Source organism: Protopterus annectens, chromosome 14.part0 (genome assembly GCF_019279795.1).
Source record: "Protopterus annectens isolate FY-2018-M chromosome 14.part0, PAN1.0, whole genome shotgun sequence".
NCBI lineage: Eukaryota > Metazoa > Chordata > Ceratodontiformes > Protopteridae > Protopterus > Protopterus annectens.
The window spans coordinates 762,178,551-762,197,739 of NC_056748.1; positions in this window are offsets into that span (position 1 = coordinate 762,178,551).

A 19,189-nucleotide genomic window follows, 5' to 3' on the forward strand; every position below is an offset into this window, starting at 1 on the left:
GACCTTTTACATGTGGTGGTGAACTTACAAGGGTCTGATGCTAGGATCCAGACCAATAAGGATTTTGTTGTCTTGCTACAATATGTGGGGCTATTTATTAATTAGATATGTGAAACTGTATAGGTTCATGTTGAATGTAAGCGAGTTAGAGGTTATGTCCAACCAACTCATATTAACATCAACTAGTAGTATTTTTTCTTGTGACATTGTTATGGATATCCAGTGTGGGATATCTTGCAATGTAGCTGCATTGTCACTAGGAGGGGTGTAAAGGACCGTAAGACATATTTGTTTATTTTCAGGAAAGGTAACAGGAAGCTCTGCTGAATTGATTTATTGTATTTGTTTGTTGTAGGTCACAATGTGGTAGTGGTAGGGAAATATTAAAGCAATACCTCCACCTTTCTTCTTTATATGGTCATTGTGGATGATATTGTAGTAGAGTGGGTGTAATTTTTGGTGTCTTTTATGTTTGATTTAAGCTAAGTTTCAATTATAATGAAAATATCAGGCTTGTGTTGGATAATCCAGGCAGGTAGCTCAGTACCTTTCTTTCTTATGCTTCTAGTATTTATGGTGATAAAAGTTAGATTACCAGGCTGGAGAGTTGACCATTGTTGGGTTATAATAGTATATGGAAGGGAATTTTATTGATGTTGGTTGTGATAGGTTGGCCAAGATAAGCATGAATGTCTCCTTTTAGGCAGATTTTAGTGTACTGAGTTTTATTGATTCTTGTTTTTTGGAGAGTATATTCCACTTAATTGTATTTTCATTTGGATTGAAATGGAGTGAAACAGTCTTTATTTGGAGTAAAGATGAGAGACATCATTAAGAAACCTTGGTGCAATGGTGTGAGCTTAGGGAGGAAGTATGGATAGGTGGCTGGGACAGAGTAGGAGAAATGTTGACAGCTATGGTATGGTGAGAGACGGCTCATTAGGAGGGGAAGAAAAGAGGATAAGCTGAGGGGCAACATGATTAAGTAAAGTGATCTGTATTTTATTGATGGTAGTTAGTGGGAAAGGAAAAATCAAGACATTGGAGGGCTGTAGGAGGTTTACTATTGAAATTTTGAAACTGCATTGGTTGACCGGTCAGAATGTCGTCCCAAAATACTTACTTCAGAATTTCAAAACAGCAACCAAGGTGAAAATGAATACATCGACATCCGTAATTCGATGCATTCAACATAGCAGGAGGTGACGTCAGTCACCCATGCTATGCACAATAATGTACCATTACACTCCACAGTCAATGGTATGTTAATTGTACTATTTTGCAGGGGGGCTAAGCCCTCCTGCACCCCTCTCACCCCCTGCAAATTAAATATACCAAATCTGGGATCGCACTACAGTGAGGAAATCGGCTAATTCCCTGTTCCTCACTAAACCGCAATCTCCCTGCACAATGCTGAACTCAAATACATGAACTACACTACCCATCTGCTGTAGTGTAGTTGATGTATTTTGGTTCAGTATTCTGCCCACTTGAGATCTGCCTTTTGACCACATGTAAGTCAACCAAAGCAGTTTCTGAATTCTAATAGTAAACCCTGTAGGATATTTAGCAGTGATGGGGTTGGTAAAAGGTATGTTGGTAGGAAAGAAGTATTTTTTTTTATGAAGGAAGAGAGTTAGGTTTCCTTGAATTATCTCTTCTCTTCGGTTTCTGAAATATAAGAACTCAAGGGTCTCAAAAGCTAGAGTATGAGGACATAGTTAACATTGGGAGTAGTGAGGATACTTTTTAGGTGTTTAGTGTGCTGCATATTTCTTTGGTTTGTTGGTGTCTCTCTACTGCAGGAATTAACCTCAAAATTTTGTTTCCCTCACTCGTCTTCTAGTGTTGACTAAGTAAAGTCTGGCATTGATAGGGGTGATTAGATTCTAACAAGAAGCTTCATGTGTGCAGTTAATGAGAGGATTCAACTCCATGATCTCTAAATATACAAGAATGATAGATTTTGATGATTCAGACAGAGACTGAATAAGGATGGTCTGTGAGGAGAGCTTGCTTGTTTTTAATGACCAAGATCTCAGTAAAGGATTATGGTTATTAATTTTTATTAACAATACTTTTAGTAAAATGTTCTGCTTTCTCTGGAATATTTGTAATTACCTTAGTAAGTATTGTTTTTTTCTCTGTTCAAGGGATTGATCTGATGTCTACTTTAACAATATTTGGATAATGAGGTTTGCTTATCAACTCAGTTGTATTTTTGTGGTCAATATTTAGGTCCCTAAGAATGACTTTGTGGCATTTTGAAAGAATCACTATTTTATTTAAGATGTTTTGAATGAGACCTAATAAAAAGTTAGTGGGTCACAAACAAAGTTTTTAATATTTTGACATAGCATCCTAGCGATATTGAATAAGAAGCTAGTTTGAATCACTCTGAGATAATACTGTTCTTGACTATTAATAAAGGGAAGAGATTGGAGTCATTCTGTATGGGTGTCGATTATCTGTGAATGAGGTACAGTTTTGACTAATGTGTTGCTGAAACACAAATTTGGCCTTTCACCAGGATTCTATAACTAATATAGTTGGGGATTGTGTTGGTTGATTTTTACTTATAAAAGTGCTATTTTGTTATTGATCCTTGCTATATTTAAGTAACCTATGGATATATGGAGCAGGTGTAAGTGGGACAAGGTTTTGTTGGATGTTACCAACCTGCAAGAGCATGCAGGCAAAGATAAAAAAAAAATTAATTATAGATGATATTGGTGATAATTTGTGTTTTGGTCTTTTTTAATTTCTCCAAGTCTTTTGGGTTTCTAATGCCATGATGGGAATGGACCCCATTCCTAAGTCAAAGTACAGTTAAAGCTCATGAAATTAGTATTGTTTCAATCTTTGATGTCAGCCAAAATTGCTCTTTGGAGCACCCGCAAGGTGCCCAGGAATGACTCCTTCTGCAATTCGTATGGATTTACATGGATTAGTAATATATCTAAATACAATTGTAGATTCTTTTTTATAAGACCCATTGCTCCTACTACTTATGGAAAATTACCACATAGGTGGTAATCCATTAAGTACGGAAGAAGTAATTAGGGATTTGGGGACCCAAGTAGATAGCAATCTCTCCTTTGACAATCACGTTGCCAAAGTGGTTAGAAAGACCTTCTATATAGCCCACCTTATCACGAAAGGGTTCACATCTAGATCAAGAGAGGTCATTGTGCCCCTCTACTCATCACTCATCAGGCCCATAACTGAATACAATGCCCCATTTGGGATGTACCTTACCCGACACCTGCAGCAACTGGAAAGACCCCAAAAGTACCTCACCAAGAGGATCAAGGGACTCAAACAAATGCCCTACGCAGTTAGGCTAAAGAAACTCCAGCTCTACTCAGTTGCTTACCGCCTACTCAGAGGCGATTTGTGCCTGATGTATAAAGCCATGTCCAACCCAGAATTAATGGACATGCTCCACCTCAGGAAATCCAAATCCCTTAGAGCTACACGCTCCAGGGACTTAAACCTCAGCACAGAAATAAATACGACATGCTGGAGGGACAGATTCATATCCCAGAGGCTCCCCTCACTCTGGAACAAAATCCCAATCTATGTTAGGCAGAGTCCCTCAATGACCCTCTTCAAGAGAAATCTTGACGAGTGGATGGGACATCGTAGGTTTACCCCTGGGAATCTCTTCTGTGTCCCTACAAGACAGAGGCACAGTAAACTAACCTCAAAAGGGCTATCTTCTGTGACCTACTATACAGAGGCACAGTCAACTAATCTAAAAGGGTGGCGAAAGCCAAACACACTCTGGCTAGGCTTATAAATGCCCTAGGGCAGATAGCCTAGCATCAACCTATGAAACTATGAACTGTCTGGTATCTTTCTTCCACATTGCTCTTGTTTCTGCAGATCCTGATTATTTTATGACTGTGTCTCTCTGTACGCAAGACACTGTAGTCACTGGGTGTGGTGATTTCAATGATCAATGCTGCTCTTGTCTTCTTTTCTTGAACCTCTGTATCCAGTTTTCTAGCATCTATCTTTTGAACTTTTGGTAATGGGTGGTCTCAAGTGATATCAACTTCATCATTTTCTATGATGCTTTGTGGGTCACGTTTCCAGTGTTTTTCAGCCACTTCAATACCATAATGTTTGCAAAATCCCCAGTGCAACAATCTTGCCACATTATTATGCCTTTCAGTATACAGTCCTTCTGCCATTAGTATGTCGCAACCTGCAACAAGGTGTGCAACTGTTTCTAATTCGGTTTTATAAAACCTACATTTGTCTGTTTCTCCCACATGTTCAATGGACTTTGTAAACCAACATGTACATTGCCCACTATTTTGGCCTGCCAGTATTAACCTTTCATCTCTTGGTTTTAGTTTGCCTCTCCTTAACCATTCCTGCATTTGTTCCTGATCAAAATGAGGTTCTTCCAGAAGTTTTCTATACTCTCAACTATATTTATGCTTTTTCCACATTTCTTGCCTTCTCATCTGGTCCTTTACCTTATATTCTTTCTTTTGTTTTTTTTTGGCACATTCAGTTGCTGCCTGGTTTTTATCCACTTCTGGTTTGATTTCCATTCCTGCTTGACGCCGATATACTCCTACTAAATTAAGCAGAGAAATCATCTTAGATTTTTTTTCCTCATGTTTCAAAACTTTCATTATGTTTGGGTCTTGTGAGGTCAGCAGATATGTTTGGAGTCCCATGATTGCAGATCTATACATATAATCAATTTCAAGAAGGCCCATCCCTCCTTCAGAACGGGAAATATATAATCTTGGTATGCACTGATTTTTATAAATCATTTGGTGAGCATGAAGCATCCTTCTTCTTTTCCTGAATAATCTATCCAACACATTTGGAGCCAGTCAATCACTTCAAAACTGTAAGTTAGGACAAAAAGTGCAAATTGGTTTATAGCTTGAATTTTGTTCCTAGATGTCAGTGCTGTTTTCAGGATTAATTTAAGTCTTCTGAAATATTCCTTACTAAGTTTTATTCGCATTTGTTCATGTTTTATTGTTGATCCTTCATCAATTCCCAAGTATTCATACACTCCCTCTTGCTCAATTTCTTTTATATCACATTCTTGTCCCAAACTGATGTTTTCCTGATATTGCAGTTTTCCTGCTTTAAAGGTTGCTTTTGCACATTTATCAAGACCAAATGACATTCTTATATCTGAAAAGGTTTTGACAACTTGCAGTTTGTGCTTTCAGTTCCTCATTTGATGAGCTATACAGTTTTAAATCAATCCATGCCATACTTAGATTCTTCCCCTTTTTTACAGTTCTCCACTATGACTTTATTTAACAACAAATGATCCTTTATTGCCCTTTTGTTCTACTGCCATAATTGAGTTTTCTTCTAAATTACTATAAACTCTTTCACCATCAATTTCCATGCATAGTTTATACGTCATTGGAAGGCAAATTATTGGCCTATAATTTTTAGGGTAGCTTGCAGGTTCACTCTTAAGTAGGAGCATTGTTTTTCCTGTTGTCAACCAGGCTGGTGTCTGTTCAGGGTGTGCATACAAATAATTCTTACTCATGGGTAAATCTTCATACAAAGATGTTAATACTTTCAGCCAAAAATTAGGTACTGCATCTGGGCCTGGGGTTTTCCAATTAGAGGCTTTTCTTAATTTTGTTTCAATCTCTCTGGCTGTTACTTCATCCCATTTCATATCCTATACCTTTGGACCTCTTATTCTTTCTTTAACTTCTTCTATCCATTTAGCATCTTTATTATGTTCCACAGGATCTTCATAGATACTTCTCCAAAATGTATCTATTTTGTCTTTTTTTGGTGGTCTTTCAATTCCTTTTACCTTATTTCCAAATTCTCTATAAAACTTTTTTGGATCATCAATAAATTTCTTATTTTGTACTTTTCCTTTATATTTATTTTTGTATCTTCTAAGTCTTTCTGCCTGTGCTGAAATTTTTAGTTTATTTGCAATACTGCATAATAGATCCTGGTCTGTTCTAATACTGTGCATTGCTTTTGTCACATCTGTTTTTCTTAGTATTTTTGTTGATCTATTCCCTCTTCTATAATCTTCTAACAGTGACACTTCTTGTCTTAAATGCTTTATAGTATTCTCTATTCGATATTTCCATGATGGTATTGAATTTCTCCTCTTCCCTTCCCTCACTACCCAGTGTTCTTGTGGTAGAACTTTATCAGTTATTAATTTAGCTGCACAGTAATATATCTGTTTACTTCTGTTATATTACATGGGTCTCTATGAACAGTCCTAATTACTGTGTTTATTTGTTTTATCAAACTTCTGGCTTTTTGGGTTTTATTAACCTTCTGCAATCTATTTCTTTCGTTGATCTTGATATATCTGTCTATGTCTGTTAAATCAAGCAACTCTTCTCTTAGCTCATTTTCTTCCAGATTAAGGGCACATCCCTTGTTTTCCAATTCTTGCGGGCATTCTATAGAAAATTCTATAGCATCTTCCTGTGAAGCATTCTCTTCTACTTCATTCCATGACATCCATTGCTCTATCATATGGGAACTTACTGGCCAATCATTCCTCACCATTGACTGCATCAGAGTTTCCTGTTCCTTCCCTTGCTGTCTAGCTTCAAGTGAATGTTTAAATTGGTTTCCTGTGGAAAACTCAAAAATATCTTCATATGGAACCTGACCAATTGCTTCCTGTTCCTTTGAATTCCCCTTAATTTGGATATCCATTACTCTATCCTGTTGTGATGCTTTCTGAATTAGATTTTCTATACTGAATCCCTCACTTTACAGGTACTCCATGACCTCAGTTTCTGTTTCTTTAACTTCTCCATTACTAATCTCCTTTTCTACTTTTCCTCTTTGTCTTCTTATTTTTTGTATTGTAAAGTTTTCCATGTTTGGATTCCTTTGCCTGTATTTCTCTTCAAATATCCTTGATGCTGCTCTTTTTGTATTGGTTAGATGTTCATTGTATTTCACTGTTGCAGTTCTAACAAACGGGTTATCTGGCTCCCGGTAGCCCTCAATCGGCCAGAATACCAAAGGTAAGTAAAAATGACATCAGCCGCCATCGGTTGTAAAGGATGTCAGGGTGTCAGATACAAAAGGAGGCAGCCGACGTCACTTCCTCATTCTTCCTTGCTGCAGACCCCAAAGCAAAAGCATTTCTTGCACAAGTGCTGGTCGGCAGTTTACCTTTCTTGTTTCCGACTACAAAGTTGAAGTCTACTACAGCTAAGTACTCCATTGGGATCCTCTTTTCTTGCTTTAACGAATGTCAGAAAAGGTTAATAATTGTCTTACCTGTGGAAAGCAGATTCCCCATAGAGATTTTCATTCCTATTGTATTATTTATTTAGGCCTTGACACGACATTCCTAATTGTGATCTCTGTGCTTCCTTTAATCCGCGTACTATTCTTCATCGGGCTAAGCTTTTAGCTAGACATTTTGGAGTTTGGCCTACGTTTGTCGGTATGGTGTCCGCTGGTCTTCAGGCTTTGGATATCCCCAAGAAACGTAAGGATAAGGACCGTGACAGGCTTCCAAAGGTCAAGTCCTTGGATGATGTTAAGTTGGTCGTCAGTCATGCGGTAGCCAGTGAGGCGCCTCTGCAGCCCGCAGATTTTTAACTGCAGGCCTCGGTTGAGACTATTTCAGAGGCCCTCAGGCCTCTGGCTGCCTTTTTGGCTTCTGACCTTCTGCCTGTTGCCTCTTCAGCTGGACCCAGAGCCACTAAAATGACTCTGGTGTTCGAGGCCTCCATTCTTCGTTCAGACAGCAAGCTTATACCGATGACTTTGGCTGCAACCTCGGTGGTTGCCAGGCCTCCTGAGTCCTTCAGACTTGCAGGTAAATCTTCCAGTCATAAGCTTGTGAAGAAACAGGCTCCAGTTTCTTCTCGTTCCCCTCATTCTCAAATGGTTAAAATGGCAGATGACCTTTTGATTCTTAGAAGAGGTTCACAGCCTCCTCCTTCAAAAAGAGGTAGGGATGTCTCTCCTGAGGCATTGTCTTATTAAGGTTCTGATACTTCCAGCATTTCTGTTGATGAAGAGGAAATTTCTCAGGCTTTCTCTCCTTTTGAGGATTCAGACACAGAGGAATCCATCCCTTCTGCTTCTCCTCCAGAAGATTTATCTTTTGGTAATACTTTAAATACTCTCAGGGAGCATTTTGAATGGGAAAGTCAAGATTATCCCCTTTTTAGGAAAAGGATTAAGGAGTTTTTGGATTTTCCTCAGCATAAGCCTTTGGCTATTCCACCTGTGTTGGAGGTGGTTGATGATGTTTTTCTGATAAATTCCTTGACTCCAATTTCGGTTCCTCCTGCTCCCAGGAAACTTGATAGGTACTATAGAGTCCCTGATTCTCATTTGTTTCTTTTCAGGAATCCGTTGGCGGATCCAGTGGTTATTTCTCAAGGTCCTAAAGGAGTTAAGGCCACTGTTACTAAAAATCCTGTTCCTTCTGACAGGGAATCTAGGAACTTAGATAGGTGGGGTAAAACGGTTTATATCTCTGCCACTATTGCTATTAGGTCTACTAATTGTCCTTTTCATATGCTGAAGTACCAGCAGCACACCTTGGAAGCTATTAAGTCCAGGATAGCAAGTGTGCCTCTGTTGGCAGAAAATAAGGATATGCAGGGTTTGCTGAATTCTGCCAGTCTTGTCAACAGACATTCATTACATTGTGGTTTTGACATTTTAGAAGCCTCATGTAGGGCTACAGCTACTGGCTCTGTTATTAGAAGGCACGCTTGGCTCAGGGTGCAGCCCCTTCCTGAACCTGTTAAGGCTAAGCTTTTAGATGTACCTTTGCATAAGGACAGTCTTTTTGCCAGCAAAGCAGAGGAAGTGTTCAAGAAGATGGAAGAAAAGGCCAAGTCTATGCAGACAATTAAAGACTTTCTGCAAGTTCAGCCTCCTTGCTTTAGCAGGAATTACCCTTCTAAGAGTTGGGCATTCCCTGATACCAGCAAACAGAACCATTCTAGGACTAGAGGTTACAAATCTTCTAGGTGACAGGTGGCTACCCCTCAAAGGTCTAAGCGTTAGCAGGCTTCCTTTTCCAAGGCGGGAAGTTCTAAGCCTGCATCTCAGTCTAAGCATTCTCAATGACTCTGTCCAACTTCTGCCTGTTCCTGCCTGCCCGGAGAATCCTTTAGGGGGAAGGTTGGCCCTTTTTACAAATGTCTGGGCCACCATCATGGATGACAAATGGGTACTCAGATCTGTATCCCTAGGACACAACTTTTCTTTCCACACCTTTTCAGTACCCAAAGGATTCCCAGACACTCCTCCAAACCAAAGGGCAGGAATAGAAAAGCAAATTTTGTCTCTGTTACATCTGGGAGTAATAGAATCTGTTCCTGCTCAGCAGGTAGGCCAGAGTTTCTAGTCCAGACTTTTCCTAGTTCCAAAAAAAGAAGGCACCTGGCGTTCTATCCCAGATCTATCCATTCTGAACTCCTTATTAGTAATTCCAAAGTTCAAAATGCTCACTCTGCATCAGTTGCTACCAATGTTGGACAAGGACTCCTGGCTGGTAACTTTGGATCTCAAATAAGCTTATGTGTACATCCCTATCAGGGAAAGCTGCAGGCAGTACCTTCGCTTCAGAGTGGGCAAGCAACAATATCAATTCTCTGTGCTACCCTTTAGATTACTTACTGCTCCCAGAGTTTTCACAAAGTGCCTGGCTCCAGTCATTGCTTTTTGCAGGCAGAAGAAAATTCAGATTTATCCATACCTGGATGACTATCTACTTCAAGCAAATTCTCAGGAACAGCTGTTAAAGGATTTGGAATTTGTAAAGACTCTTCTCTCTTCCCTGGGTTACACTCTCAACGAGGAAACATCAAAAATGGTACCAACCAAGGAGATAACATTCCTGGGAGTGAGTCTGAACACAGCCACCCAGATGATATATTTCACCCAGGAGAAGCAGACAACTCTTTTAGTTTACTTCAAGGACTTGGCAAGCCTGTCCCAGCTCCCTGCAAGGAAATACCTGCAAGCTCTGGGATTCATAGCATCTTGTATTCTCATGATTCCATATGCAAGACTGCATATGAGGAAATTGCAATGGTACCTCAAGAACCTTTGGTGTCAGCACACGCAGAACCTGGATGTGATAATTCCTCTGCTTCCTTGTCTGCAGACAGAGTTTCGATGGTGGGCGACGGCCTCTTTACTAAACAAGGGCATGCCTTTCTGCCCACTTCCTGCCATTTAAGTTTTGACCATGGACTCATCGGACTACACCTGGGGAGCTCATGTGGATGGCAGATGCATACAGGAATGTTGGAACGCCCAGCAAATGCACTTGCATATAAACCTGAAGGAATTGAAAGCAGTTCGATAGGTCTTACTGGCTTTCAAGCATCTTCTTTCTCCAGGAACTCTGCTTGTCAGAACAGACAACACCACAGTCATGTGGTACATCAACAAACAGGGAGGGACTCATTCTTACCCCCTGTGCAGACAGAGCATGATTCTATGGTCCACAGCATCATTGGGCCTACATCTTCTAGCTCAGTTTCTTCCAGGGAGACTCAGTGTTTTGGCAGACCAGTTGAGCAGACAGACCCTGGATCCTCACGGGTGGCAGCTGAACAGAACAGTCTTTTACAGCATCATTCAGCATTGGGGCACTCCTCAGGTAGATCTTTTCTCCTCCCCGGACAACCACCTTCTACCACTTTTTTGCACCAGACAGCATCACAGCAAGGCCTGGAAAGTGGATGCCCTGTCTTTCCCTTGGACGCTACTTTCAGTTTATGCCTTCCCACCTCTTCTTCTTCTTCCCAGAATTTTGTTAAAGATCAGAGACGAAAGACCAAGGGCCATTCTCATAGCTCCAGACTGGCCCAGGCAGCATTGGTATCCACTGCTTCGCAGTCTCTCCCAATTTCCTCCTTGGCATCTTCCTCTGAAACCAGATCTTTTGGTTCAGAAAGGGGGAAAAATTCTGCATCCGCATCTTCAGTCTCTCCATTTGGCAGCATGGCTTATTGTATCAATCAATCTTCTTCTTCTTCCCTTTCCCAGCAGGTGGTTGACATACTTCGTGAGGCCAGGAGGCCTAGCACTAGGAAGTCCTACGTTGGCAAATGGGAAAGATTCTCTCACTGGATGCAAGCTAGAGGGGAATCTTCTCAGCCTACTCTTCCTCTGATCTTGGAATACTTGGCTGATTTGCTTCAAGGTGGACTTTCTTTTTCCTCTATCAAGATCCATGCTTCAGCTATTTCTGCTTATTGTTCTTTTGAACAACCCATTTTCTCTCATCCCCTGATGAAAATCTTTCTCAGAGGTGCTAGCAACTTAAAACCTCCCAGAAGAGCACCTGCCCCTGCCTGGGACTTTAATTTTGTTTTGGGGAAACTCACTCTTCCTCCTTTTGAGCCAGCTGCCACAGCAGATTTAAAGTTTCTCTCTTGGAAAATGGCCTTCCTCTTTGCTATAACGTCAGCAAGAAGGGTTTCAGAGCTGCAGGCTTTGATGGCTGTGGAGCCTTTTCTCATCATCCATACAAATCGTGTCTCCCTGAGGACCAATCCCTCTTTTATGCCTAAGGTGGTTTCAAGCCTGACTCTTAATCAGTCCATTCACCTTCCTACTTTCTTTCCTAATCCTCAGAATAGAGGTGAAAGGATCCTGCATTTGCTTGATGTACACAGACAGCTCACGTTTTACCTGGACAGGACCAAGGACCTTCAGAAATCAGCTCAGCTATTGGTCAGTTTTGCTCCTGTAGTTCAGGGCAAAGTTATTTCTAAGCAATTCATTTCTAAATGGATTGCACACTGTATTACTTTCTGTTATTCCTTTCATGGCAAGGTTCCCCCTCAAGGGGTGAGGACCCATTCCACAAGAGCAGCCTCCACTTCTGCAGCCTTTTTACTAAAGACATTTTAGAGGCTGCCACATGGTCTTCTGTACACACTTTCACAAAGCATTATAATTTGCCTTTGTTTTCTAGAGCCAGGGCAGGGTTTGCCACTGCTGTTATGCAGGACATTCTCTTCAATCCTTGATTGTGTTGGTACCTCCTCCATCTTCTCGGCTTTGGTAATAACCCATTGGTTAGGACTGCAACAGTGAAACACGATGAACATAGTACAGTTGTGTACACTTACCATAAATGTAGATGTTCGAGTGTATTCACTGTTGCAGTCCTGGTTTCCCTCCCTCCTTCCCCCTTTTCTCTTTTCCTAAGGTACAGGCTAAATTTGGTATTATTTGCCAAAATAGCTTTTGGTTTAAGCCTTGTTTTCTGAGGGCTTCTGACTGTTCTAGCAAGAAAGACTGAGGAAGTGACGTTGGCTGCCTCCTTTTGTATCTGACGCCCTGACGTCCTTTACAGCCGACGGTGGCCGAAGTTATTTTTACTTACCTTTGGTATTCTGGCCGATCGAGGGCTACCGGGAGCCAGATAACCCATTTGTTAGGACTGCAACAGTGAATACATTCGAGCATCTACATTTATGGTAGGAGTACACAACTGTACTTTTTGTTTTCTCCTATGCATATATGTTACACCATATTAAATGTATTTTTCTTTCCCATGTCCAAATGTCTTCAGATGTTTCCTGATCTACCTGTTTCTCCCTACTTTAGGGAATCACTCCATCCTGCTGTGATGTAACCTGTGCTAGGCCTTCTACACCAAATCCTTCACTTCGCAGGCACTCCATAACTTCAACTTTTATTTTGTTTAACTTCTGCTTTATTAATCTTTTTTTCTAAGTTCCATCTTTGCAATGTTATTTTTTTTATTGTGAAATTTTCCATATTTGGATGCTTTTGCCTGTATTTATCTTCAAATATCTTTGGGACTGCCTTCTTCACATGGATTAATTTAGCTTTCTCCTTTGCATAAATATTGCACCATATCAAATCTCTCTTTCTTTCCCATGTCCATATTTCTTTTTTATACTTTTCAAATATCTCTTCATTTTGTTGTTTATATTTTTGCACTTCTCAAATGCTTCTTTTTCCAGACAGGTCAAGGTTTTTTGATCTATATACTATTTTTCACAAATCTATTATATCAACGAACACAAATCTTCATTTGAAGCTTCTGACAGTTTTTCTTGCTGAAGTGTTTTTCTTTTCTCTAATTTCTCTGTTAATCATTTTGTATATCTTGTGTCTGGACATTCTGGGCTTTTTTCATAATAGTAAAAATACATAATTTCTTTCTTATCCTCAATAGTCCACTTTATTGTCTTTCTGACTCTTGTTTGGCCTATCAAGTTTTGTGTTTTTTTGTGGACTGCTACTTCCTTCTACAACAGTGGGGCCATTCTCCCCCTCGGCCTGGCCTGGCCCCAGTGTAGGAATGTTTCCCTAATTTGAGGATTCTACACTGCCATCTTTTCAAATCCTGGCACAAGTGTGTCTACCAGGATTGGGCACTTTTTTATCCATGGTCTTGTGCATCCAGCTATCTTTTTTAGTTTGTAACCTACTTCTGTGCATGATATAGGCTATATAAATACAGTCTATATATGTGACACCTTGGTGAGATTTTGTAAAAACTGAGTCCACCTCGTGAATTTACTCATCAAGACATGAAGATGAATTCAGTTTCAGCACTCCTACTCTCCTTTGCTTGCTGACTTTTCATCTCTCCATTCGGACCCCTGTGTAGACAAACATATGAAATGTAAGGATTCCACCAGCAATTTATTTCTAATTTAATGTGCCTTTTTATTTTTCCCATTATCAAGACATTGTGTTGCTGATGAAGGCAGAGATAATGTTAATAATATTAGTGCCAATGCTGTACTGACAGCAGCTTTATGCATTTTTTATTTTATTAACATAAAATTTAATGAGGGAGGAATACTTGGTTTGCATAAATAGCAAGAACTAAAAATGTTGTCTATTGTAATAATACTATGTTAAATGGCTTGGTATGAGATCCAGATTTGCAGAGAAAGGGGGTAATTTACCTTTGGTATTTGAAGTTAAGAATACTGGAGTAAAAAGATATCTTTCAAGATTTTGAGTAGACACTTAATTATTTCACAATCTCCTAATGTAAATTAACAATAGAAAGGCTTTGGGTATGTGACATCCCTCCTCTGGGACACTGATCAAGGAGTCTCAATCCTTAGCATGGACATTGGTGAGGGGCTTTCACTTGGAAGAAAAATTTCCAAATGCAGCTCTCTGCACCAAGTACAATTTCCCTTAAGAGCACAGACCCCCCCCCTCTCTCTATGCCCCAAATAAGACTCCCCACTGACACAGCTATAGAGTTGAGTCCTTAGCCAGGTGTTCCAAGCGAAGTTCTCCATCACCCTCTCTGTGACATTAGTGCTTTGTGCCCCTCTCCAAGTAGATGACACACACAGTCTTTGATATTTGATTTTTAAACACACACACACACACACACACACACACCTGGAAAAAGCTGGCACCAAATTACCAGCTATGCCCAGACTATAAGGTAGTTCCACTGCCACTAGAACACCCACAAAGCCAGTTATCTAAGGCTCTTGCCAGGGTTCCCAATTATACTGAGTAAAATTAATAGTAATACAAATGGTAGTGTTTGACCAATGCAGCAAGGCCTTCAGATGTTGCCACAGTGGCAGCAAATATAAGTACTCTCAAAGGTTAAAATATTCTCTAAAAGACCAGTCACAATGAAAAGTGTAAATATATTTAATAATAAATAATAAAAGAACATGAAATACTAAATATCTATTTACAATAAATACCAGAGTTTCAGCCACAGGAAATATTACAAATAACACAGACAGATAGATTTACACAGATACAGAAAAATACTTGACTAATCTCACTATATTTTCTTGACTGATCTAAAGAACTACTATTCCTTGGTTACTTACTAAAGCAAGGTAAGATAAAGTGGATGAGTGATCCTTCTTTGCCAGATTTCAAAAACAGACTGCCCTGAGACTTCTGTCTCATAGGTTCAAAGGCGTTTACTAGGCTAATGGCCACAAGGACCTTTCTAAGCCTAGCCATGCATCCCAAATCTCTGACAAGATCTGATAATCTTGATAAGTGTAAGCATGGGCCTGAAAGATGAACCATTTACAGGTTACCTGTGTCCATTAGAGACATAGATACCAACCAGGGATGAATTTCTGGTTTCCCATCCAAATGTCCAAGTTGCACTTGAATTAGGTTAGGGAAGAACTCTGCTTCATATGGATGGGGAGCCTGTTTCATAGATGGGGCAGTCTCTGGGACACATACCTATCTCTCCAGCAGGTCCTATTTATATCACAGACAAGGTTTAAGTCTTTAGAATGGGTAATTCTGGTGCTGTTTGTTTTCTGGATATGCAGTAGGTCCATCAGAGTAGGGTCTGACAATGCCCTGTATGCCAGGCATAGATCTCCCCTCAAAAGCCTGTAGGAGACCGAACACAGGGATAGGGTCTTGAGGTGGTCTGCACAGGACATTTTACTTACACTCTGTATTCTTTTAGTGAGGAACCTCTGTGGATGTTCTATCTGCTGGATATGCCTGCATAGGTACATACCAAAGGGTGCATTGTACTGAATGATAGGTCTGATGAATGTCAAATACAGTGGAACAATGACTTCCTTAAACTTAGATGCCATACCTTTAAGTTTATAAGCTGTACAACATAGAATGATTTCCTCACCACTGCAGACACGTGATGGTCAAAGGCTAGATTACTATATATGCGTGTCCCTAACTGCCTGACTACTGGGTCAACTCTGAGGGGTGTGTTGTTAATATGATAGTTACCAGGGATGGATGGCCTCCCAAAGGATATTATTGTGCATTTCTTGGCATTTAGTTTTAGTCCATGGCTCTGACACCAGTTGTTTATCTGTGTCAGCCCCTCCTGGAGAACATTTGTGTCAGTGTGAGATTCAATGACAGCTCCTAGTTTGCAATTATCTGCAAATTTAGTCAGCCAGAGTCCACTGACATTGGCCTTGACTTCTGAGAAGTAAATGCCAAAAAGGAGTGGTCCAAGGACTGATTGCTGAGGGATTCCACTTGTGACTGGCCTCTTTGTAGAGGTAAAGTCCCCATTTCTAACTTCCTGGGTCCTGTCTGTGAGCCATGTGATCCAGTTGGCTGTCCTATGGGTGGCATACAGGTTTCTGCCTAACCTCCTGAGTTTGTCAACAATGCCTGAGAAGGGTATTGTGTCAAATGCCTTGGCCAGGTCAAGGTAGGCAGCGTGAATGATTTTGCCCTCATCCATTGCTTTGGTGACCTTCTCAAAGAAGTCCACCAGGTTGAGTAGGTATGATGTGCCCTTGAAGAAACCAAACTGGGTTGGGTCCGGTGTTTGTAGGTTTTCTATATCTCTGTTGATCATCTCCATGATAATTCTTTCCATGGCTTTACATATAATACTAGTGAGACTTATGGGTCTGTAGTTTCCAGGGTCTGTAGATGGCCCACCTTTGTGCAGAGGGATGACTGTTGCCTTTCTCCATTCATGAGGCACAAAGCCTGTTTGGAGGATACAGTTAAATAATAATTCCAGAGGTCCTGATAGGTTATGTTTCATGCTGTTTAGAAGACATCCTGGTATATTGTTTGGTCCCATTGATGCAGTGTTCTTGGTCTTAGAGAGAGCATTAAGGACATGTTCCCTAGTGATAGTAGGGAGAGTTATATTTGATGATATTTTTTGAGGGAAGGTTGACGGAGAGAGAGGGATGAAGTTAGAGCTGAAGTTATGAGCCTGGAGGTTTGCTATATCTTCTGCCTCAGCATAGGTTGCTCCATTTACAATGAGTTCTGCACATAATTGTGTATTGCCTATGAGGTTGTGGACATCGCTAAAGAATGCTTTGTGGTTGTCCTTGGCCTGGGATTCCAAACATACCTCAGATTTGGCTTTGGTAGACTTTATTTGTCCTTTGAGTTGTTTGTTTATTTGATGAGAGTGCTTTTATCCTGCTGGGTGCTCCACCTCCTGATTTTTGCCATGATTTTGTTCCTCCTGTTATACAGCCTATTGATTTTGTGATTCCACCAGGGGGGCTTGTTTTTTGAGTTAGTTATGTACTTCCTGGTGGGTACAGCTGTCTCTTTGCAGCTATTAACATGCTTGTACAGGGTTTCTGTCAACAGTTCTGCATAGGCAGCAGTGTTCTCATGGTTATGGGAGCTTTACATTTTACCAGATTCTCACTTAATAGCAAGAGGTTAGCCTTAGAATAGTTCCTAAATATTCCAGGTTTAGCTGGGGGTCCAGGTTTTATTTTTACTTCAAAAGAGACCATTTTGTGGTCTGACCTCACCAGGGAAAGCATTACAGTAGGGGGTGTGCAGCAGTGCCCCATATTAGTGAGGAGCAGATCTAGTATGGCTGCACCCCTGGTTGATGTATTGACTATCTGGTACAGGGAGTTTGTGTTTACAAAATCAAGGAATCTCTGTGCATGTACATTTGATGTCGTATAGGATTCCAAGTTAATAGTGGGATAATTAAAGTTACCCATGAATATAGTATTGGGTTGGATGGTTAGTGTTTCTAATAAGTTTAAATACATGGTATAGGTTTCCTGGGTCATAGAGGAGGATCTATAGCTTGCAGAGAAGTGGTACTGGATTTTACCTATAGTGATTTGAACATGGAGCAGCTCAAGTGCATTGTCCATTGAAGTATATTTATTTTTGATGTAAATAGAGACACCTCCACCTTTAGTCCCTGCCTGTGAAGTAGCTGGCCTAAGTGTATGGAAGGCATTATAACCTTGCACTGTTGGTGTGCTCACCACGGCTTTAAATCATGTCTCGATGACCACACAGACATTCAGAATTCTCTAATGTAAAGAGAGCTTCTAAGGAGTGGAGCTTTTTTGTTTAGACTCCTAGCATTGAGCAGTAATACCTTTAGATTTTCTTGGTTTTGATTTGCTATGTCAGAAGTGCTTTCAGTTTGGCATTGCCTAAAAATGGCAGTATTGTGAAAATACATTGTTTTAGCTAATATTCAAAAGCCTAGAGGGGAGAGGTGCAGGCCATCCCTGGCAAAGCAGCGTGGTCTGTTGATCATCTCCTTCCATGCTGACAAATATTGCACCCCCTTAAAATGACACCAGAAACTAAGCCAATTATTAAAGTCAATCATCTTTTGTTCTTATTTTGGCATCATCCTTGGAGAATGCAAAATGCAGGTTACCCTCTAGTATTTAAACATTATTTCAGTACTGGATTAGAGAATGACATAACATACATCTGGTCATCTGACTGATTCACACACTACCCCTTTACTAGAAACTGAACTAGAATCTAGCACCTATGTGTCATAATACACACACATAGAGCTTTGCTAAGATGTGTTATAGCATCTGGATGCTATAAACCAATTCAACAACATTCATCTTTCCAGGATAGTAATTAGTTCACCCCTAAGGACAATACAGTAGGATTCCTAGTCCTGGTTTTCACAGACATTTTGTCTATGACTGCAATCAGAACTATAAGATACAATCTTTTATGGTGTAAACCAGGTAATTTAATTTCAGACTATTTTTCAAAGTTACCTGGACTAAGATTAACCTCTTCTCTTCCACTATCCTCTGTTACAGTATACAGGTGTATTTCTTTTCTGCCTAGCAAGACCCACCATTGGAACATTTTTAACACAAGCAGCATTACAAATACATTTTCAACACAAGCACCTGTAAAAATCAGTTTGATATACAAATGACATGTAATTATTTACAAAACTCCAGCTAGCTATGCTGGTATATGTTACACATCCACTGCCCTACTTCTTCTGGTTTAGCTGGCAGTACCTCACATCATCACAGGGTAAATATGCTATCCTGAGCAGTATTAATAAGCAATGAGACTTTATGGTTTATTGCAGGTCTTTGTATATATGCACTAATATGGAATAATGCTGTTGCTCTCTAAGATAACACTAGCTTGTTTAAGTTGATATTTTGTTTACATGAGCATACATTGACTATAAGAACACTTCTGAACATGTAGTGTGTTGATTGGTGAGAGTTATTAGTGGAGAGCCACTTCTTTGTAATATAATATATGGAATGGGAAAAGGAGAAAGGAGGACACTGGCTGATCCAGACATGTGCATAAGTGGACTGCAGTCCATGGACCAGCCTGACAATGTATGGCAAGCTGTTGCAGTGGATCATGGCTATGAAGAGGAGATGTAGCCTGAATGACCTACATCATGGCTATATGAAGGTGGAGC